The sequence below is a fragment of the Panthera tigris genome, chromosome A1, assembly GCF_018350195.1.
Source record: "Panthera tigris isolate Pti1 chromosome A1, P.tigris_Pti1_mat1.1, whole genome shotgun sequence".
In the NCBI taxonomy this organism is placed as follows: Eukaryota; Metazoa; Chordata; class Mammalia; order Carnivora; family Felidae; genus Panthera; species Panthera tigris.
The window spans coordinates 101,142,152-101,148,698 of record NC_056660.1 but is presented as its reverse complement, the minus strand read 5'-3'; the positions used below and the strand labels follow the sequence as shown (position 1 = coordinate 101,148,698).

The 6,547-nt window shown below is 42.6% G+C and overlaps 1 long non-coding RNA gene across 1 annotated transcript; it reads right to left on the bottom strand.

Annotated features, from left to right (window-relative positions):
* Positions 1-1,390: 1,390 nt before the first annotated feature.
* Positions 1,391-5,783, bottom strand: LOC122231264. The gene is made up of 3 exons (XR_006208454.1): positions 5,593-5,783; positions 3,041-3,152; positions 1,391-1,508 (listed from the first exon to the last, which is right to left on the bottom strand). It is a non-coding gene; the product is annotated as an uncharacterized LOC122231264 (long non-coding RNA).
* Positions 5,784-6,547: the final 764 nt, after the last annotated feature.

Genomic DNA, 6,547 nt, shown 5'->3' with positions numbered 1-6,547 from the left:
CCGGGTACCCACTGGAAGTGAAGGAAATCACCCAAGCCTAGCAAGAAGCAAATCAGGGCTCAAGTCCAACTCAGATCCAGGAAATAAGATAAGGTCATGGTCAACAGAAACTGGAACCTCAGAAACAAGAAGGTAGGACCTCAAGAGCAAGGCAGAGCCTATGCTAGAACTAAACCATAAGGCATAGCCTAACTAAAGCAAGAACTCCTCAATGCCTAGTCCTCTCAAAGCTAACTAGAGTTTTAAAATCCTTTTTGGGTGGTGGAAAAAGTGGGGAAAGAGTAGGGAAGAGCTGAGGACAGTGTCGAGTATATAGGGCTATGAAGGTATGGGCACAATGATTATAACAAGTCCTAAAATGTTAGAGGGAGAAAAATACTGCCTGTAGGGGATATCTCTTGGTTTGTCCCTGCCCTTCTGGTAATAGTTTCCTGCTTCCTTTTGAGACCCCCTCCCCATCCCCCAAGAATAAAGGCATAATAATATATCCATCAAAGAGCCTTGCCCGCCCTAGGTCCAGAGCCCTACCTAGGTAAATCGTACTCTCTCTCTCTCTCTCTCTTTCTCTCAGCATTTGAATCTGAAAGGAAAGCAGGAGGGATGAAAAATAATCGATGCTGTTTCACTCCTGAATCTGGACTTCAGTGGGACACCTAGATCACCAACACTGCTTTGATTTCAGTCCTTACTGAAGTCTGTATCGTCAGTATTTCCTGGATTTTGGAAATAGCCATCTCCCTCCAGTGAATGACTTCTCCTTTAGATGAGCTGAGGTCGTATCTGTTGCCTGCAACCAAAGGAGCGTCAGTGATTCAGCACTGAAGAGGAGAGTAAGATTCTGGTTCTTTTCGGAATTAGCCTTCCCAAAGGTAAAGTGGGGTTCAATGTCCTTGCAGTTTAGAGGGCCCCAAAGAACCGCCTTCTATCTGCAGAATGGTATTTCTTCAGGAGCCTACCAAGGAAGGCAGATTCTTCCATCTCAACCTCCTCCTACCCCACTTTCTGACACAGCTAAAGAATACGTTCTCCAAAGCCCCAAATTGCTTAAGCCTTGACCTAGTTCTTTAGGATCTCTTTAAAATTTAAAACATGTCTAAGTTCATAGGCTTGCTAAATAGTCTCTTTCATGCTCAAAGTTTGAAAGGAACGCCAGATCTAAAATAAATGCATCATCATACAAACAATATATTTTCCTATGTACTGAAATTGAGTGAAAATTACTGTGGACAGGTAAGTATTTTTAGCTTAAATTTGATCAGGCTAAACATGACCGTTTTACCATCAATGTGATCAGGAAAATGACATTTTTCTTATGAAAAAGCTACAGAGGAAAATAATCCTTTTGATATCCATTATGAAAGCTTTTTTTCAAAATGCATACCATTTAAGAATTTACAAACTTGTATAGACACGATCATTTTTGTCCACGCCTTTGATTCAATCGCAACATTTTCATTGTAAAAATTCGGAAAGCCGTAAATGGCGAAGATAGAACAATGAGCCCAAACCTGCAAAGAGGAAACTGAAGTTATTCATAATCGTTCTCACGGGCAATCAATATGGTATTGATTTTCTATTCTTGTTCCTCTTGCAGTAATGTCCTTGGCTTGAAACTCAACCCAAGCTAGGAAATATCAGCAAATAAAGCAATTTCCAACCTAAGGAAATGGAAAGAGAAAACAAGACAGCAAAAGCCTGGATCTACTTCAGAGATGAAAATAACTGTCTGCTGTCAGTTAATTCTACTGGTCAGAAAACAGTGGCAAGGTGACCCAGGCTACAAGTAGGGCCTGTGTGAACTTCCGGGTTTCATTCTGATCTACAGCTAAAGACTACACCAGTATCCTAACAGAAGCGTCTCCAGTGGCCAAGAGTAATCCAGGTCTCGATGGATTCACATCACCACTGCTACAAAATCTACTCCAAATGCACACCCCTCTGGCCGTGAGTCAATGGCATTATCTGAGTACGTGAGGAAAAGTAGCGTCTCATTCAAATTTAAAAGGAATTGATCAAATTGGGAAAATTTTCAACTATCATGCATTAAAGCGCAAACCATTTAAGAAGCCCTGGGGAAATTCATTCCAGAAGTGGAGCACCGTAATTTCTTACAAAATGGAACATGTTGAGGCCTACATTAAGCAATTCACAGATAAAGATCAAAGCCCACGTTTCCAACTGGGAAAACTGGATTCAAGATAAAGGAACATCAAATCACAGAGTTTTGCTTGGTACGTGTCAGTTGAGTAGTTTTGGGGCAATTCAATAAAAATGACTTTCCAGGGACAAGCTGTGGTTGCTTTCTTGATTTTATAATACTGTTTTTCATCATTATTAACCAAATCCAAGAGTTCCTACACACACAAAGCAGACATGGCAGATGAACCGTGTCTGCCTCTAAAGCACAAAAGCGGTTGTAAGACATCTGCTTTTAAATATTTCTTTCCTTCGGTTTCTTTTCTAAAATATAGTTTCTGGGAAACATTTACTGTGTAACAAGGCTTCCGTCCAAGAGAAGACCACAATTATTTGACATCAAAGGTGGGTCGCTTAAATAATCGCCAAAGAACTTTTCAAAATAGAACCATGAAAAGATCGTTTCATTTTCCAGAATGCAACATTTGGATCATGAGTCACGTCAACTTTCCCAAAGCAAGGCTTCTTGTAACCACATAGGAAATGTATATATCTTGTTGCAAATGGTAGAGTCCTATAGCCGGAAAGGCTTAAAATCCAACTTGGCAGGTAAGGGGTGCAACCCATGTCAAAAAGGAAAAAGTCAACAGCACCACACCCACGCTGAAATCTGCAAAGTCCGTAAGGGTGGTTCCCTCTACTCAGGCATGCTCACCCTCTTGTCAAGCATCTCTCTTCAGAATCTTCCAGACTGGTGACAGAGTGATTTCCTGAACTACGCCTACACTGACTTCCTTCTGCCAAAGCATGGAATAAACCTGACAGCTCTTTTCCCTTCAGCCCACCTCTGTTGCATGCACGAAAAACAAAAACCAAAACCACCCTAAGCTTTGTAAGCACATACCTTTTAATTAATTACAGTAACTCTGACGTGACACTGAGGGATAAGTAATTATTCAGATATTTTTCCGTGCTGGAGTTTTCTACATTCATAGAATCATGGAGCCCGAAGTGACCTGCAAATTACACAAATATATTGCTTTGGCTAAAACACACATTTAAATGACTATGTAATATGCCCTCATTTATGTAGAAGGCAAATGGTTCGTGTTAATTATTTTTGAATTAGGCGATGGTCCGTTAGAGTACATGATAGTAATTAGATGTCAAACATATAACTGAATGAGAGCTGTTAGGCCGTTTGTGGTAGATTTGATGTTGGTATCAGATACCACTGAACTAGATGACCCCACATCACATCTTCTGGGCACTCTGGAACATACCATCCTTTGAAGTAAAACAGGTACTTAATGGGAATCCAGGCAATGCAACGCTTTCTGTCAGGTATCATTTGATAGTCATACTGTAACTGGTAAGAAATTGGTAAGACGAGTGAACACAGGAAAACTCCTGGCAACAGATGCCGATGGAAATGCGGAGAGTCTGGGATCGGTTATCTGTTGTGCCAGGATTTATAAGCAAGTATTAAGACACGCTTCTCTGGCTGCCTATTCATTCAGATTTAATCATATGATCACCTGGAATGAAATATCCACTGAAGATAAGACCTTCCGCAGCCCCATGGCTAATGCCATAACACAATACACAGAGCCTGAGGTGAATGTTGACACGTCCAGTGTCTCCTGGATCCTTTATGCTTCCTGTCCTAGTGTAACTTTCCTTAGCATACCCATTTCACTCTCCCAAGGGTCCTGGCACGGACAATGAATCTCAGGGTTAACCTAGGATAAGGATTGAGGAAAACCGGACAAAAGAGTTGCTCCATTTGGTTCCCAAAGGCTTGAAGTTGGTGAATGACAGCGACTTCCTACAGCAGGGCTTACAAAACACACACACACACACACACACACACACACACACAATCTTCCATCTCTTTAAGTTGCTGGACTAAAATGGCCAGACATAAAATTCAGAATTTGATCTGGTGGGCTGTTGAATCATGTCCACGGAATCCACAGCTCTTCTCCATCTCTTGTGTGACAAGTAGAGCAGTTGTGGAGAAAGAGTGGATCTATAAGGAGAGTAATGAGGATACGTGGAAGGCGGAGAATTTCTCAAAGGGTAGTCTCTTTCCTCCTTGGATAAGTCTGCAACCATCTTGCTTGAAGCGTTTGTAATAGCCTTACCTGAGGAAGTTTTCACACAAGGGAAACCTGAGTCCCTGTGCCTGACCTCCACCGACCCTGATAATCTCCAAGCCTATAATTACAGCCTGTAGAGAATAGCCCTCAGAGATTCTATTTGATTTCTATTAACAACAGCAATACCCCCTCTGGGCCTGGAGAGGCCTGCTTTCAGCTCCCAGAATGACCACAGATTTTCACCTACAAGTCTCAGACCGGAGTCCATACACATGTATCCCTAACGCATGGAGAGGAGGCATGATGCCTTGAAGAAAGCACCCTGTAATATGCTAGTACGTTCTATGATTTTGTTTCCAGCTCTCCACAAAGGAAATTATTCATTCACCAGAACGACTGCGCAATGAGGAGAGGGAAATACCCCGTCCTCTCAGGGGTTGTTGGACATTGGCTCTGAGCTAACACTAATTTTTGGGAACGCTAATTTTGGGGAGACTGTTGGTGTGGTCCACTGGTGAGAATGGAGGCTAAAAGAGATCAGGTAATGACGATAGTTGCGACCCGAATCCAGCTTGAGGAGGCCCAGCATGTTCCTAATCACATCCGATGATTTTCCTGGTTCCTAAGTGCACTATCCATACAGATAACCTCAGCAATTGACCAAATCCCGGCACTGGATTACTGACCCTTAAGGCACCAAAATGTGTTTTTCCAGCATAATCATTAAGAGTACTCCATTCACTATCAAAAATACACTGGTTTTAGTGATACATTGTATGGTCACCCCAGCCTATTGTGGTAGGAAGGACCCAGGAAAACTCTTAGAACTTCCTCTTCCCATCAGAAAGTAAATTGAAAGCCATATCATATCCTTGGGAGGAGGCTGGGAAAGGTGGGGTAGAAATACAAAGTTAACTGCTACCCTCAAAGACTTAAAAGATGCAGCAGTAGCTCGTTTGACCCATGCAGAAATCACCTGAGTCTCCCAAATGTGTCTTAAACATTCTCGCCCAGTTGATGATCGCGAACTGAATCTGTTTTTCAAATCAAAGAGGCCCATCCAGACATCATTTCTTTACTGGAGCAAATAAAAACAGTTTTGGGTTTATGTCTATTGATCTCACCAATGCTATTTCAATAAATAAGCTCAGAAGGTGATTATCACTTGGCAGGAGCCTAGTATACTGATCCTGTCTCAGGAGTACAGGAGCTCTTGAACTCTATGCCAATTTGGCCATAGCGTCCTTGATGGTCTCATCATTTCAGAGGGCATCGCGCTCGTCGAATATATCTTGTTTCCTGCTGAGAATACCCAGTAATAGAAAGTAGCAATGACTTTCGATGGGCCTCTCACCTGTCTGAGGTACATAGGGATATCCTTGTCAATACGAAAGACAACTTAATACACCTTGCATCGGACAGCGGTAAACAAAAAGTTGTAACACTTGACAAGCCTCATTGGGTTTTGGAAGTAACATATGATACAGGTGTGCTCCTTTGATTCATTTACAAGAAAGCCCAAGTGGCTGCGAATTTTGAGCGGAACGTGGGATCTGAGAAGGCTAGAAAATGTAAGTTTTGTAGTAGGCAGCTCTTTATGACCTAGTGAATCCAGAAGGACTCAAAAATTCCGCAGCAGATTGGAATGCTGTCTAAATCCTATGAAAATTCCAATAAACAAACCACCGTAGAGGCCCCTAGGGTGTTTGAGTGTAAGCACATACTCTTTGACCAGTAATACTTCTCCTTTTGAGAAACAGCTGTTGGCTTGCTCTTGGTTCCTGGTAGGGGTTGAACACCTGTCCTGAGAACTCCATTCATGAACCTCCTATTGCAAATGAGATGTTTGTAATAAAATTGGACATTCCTTGAGACACTCTGTGCCTGCGATGAGCCGGTTAACACAGTGGTGACCCTGAGACTCTATAGAACCTAAGCACGGGCTGCTGCAGAGCCGGCTTTGGATCCTCTGTGTCCCTCTCTCTTTCTCTTCCCCTCCCCCTCTCGCACCCACACACCCTCTCTCTTTCTCTTGTAGAATACATAAACTTAAAAAAAAAAAACGGGCGCCTGGCTGGCTCAGTTGGTTAAAAGTCTGACTTCGGCTCAAGTCATGATCTCTCGCGGTTAGTGGGTTCAAGCCCCTCGTCGGACTCTGTGCTGACAGCCCAGAGCCTCTGGAGCCTGCTCAAATTCTGTGTCTCCCTCTCTCTCTGCCCCTCCCCTGCTTATGCTCTGTCTCACTCTCCGTCTCAAAAATGAACATTAAAAAAAATTTTAAATAAATAAATAAAAATCTGATTCCGTGA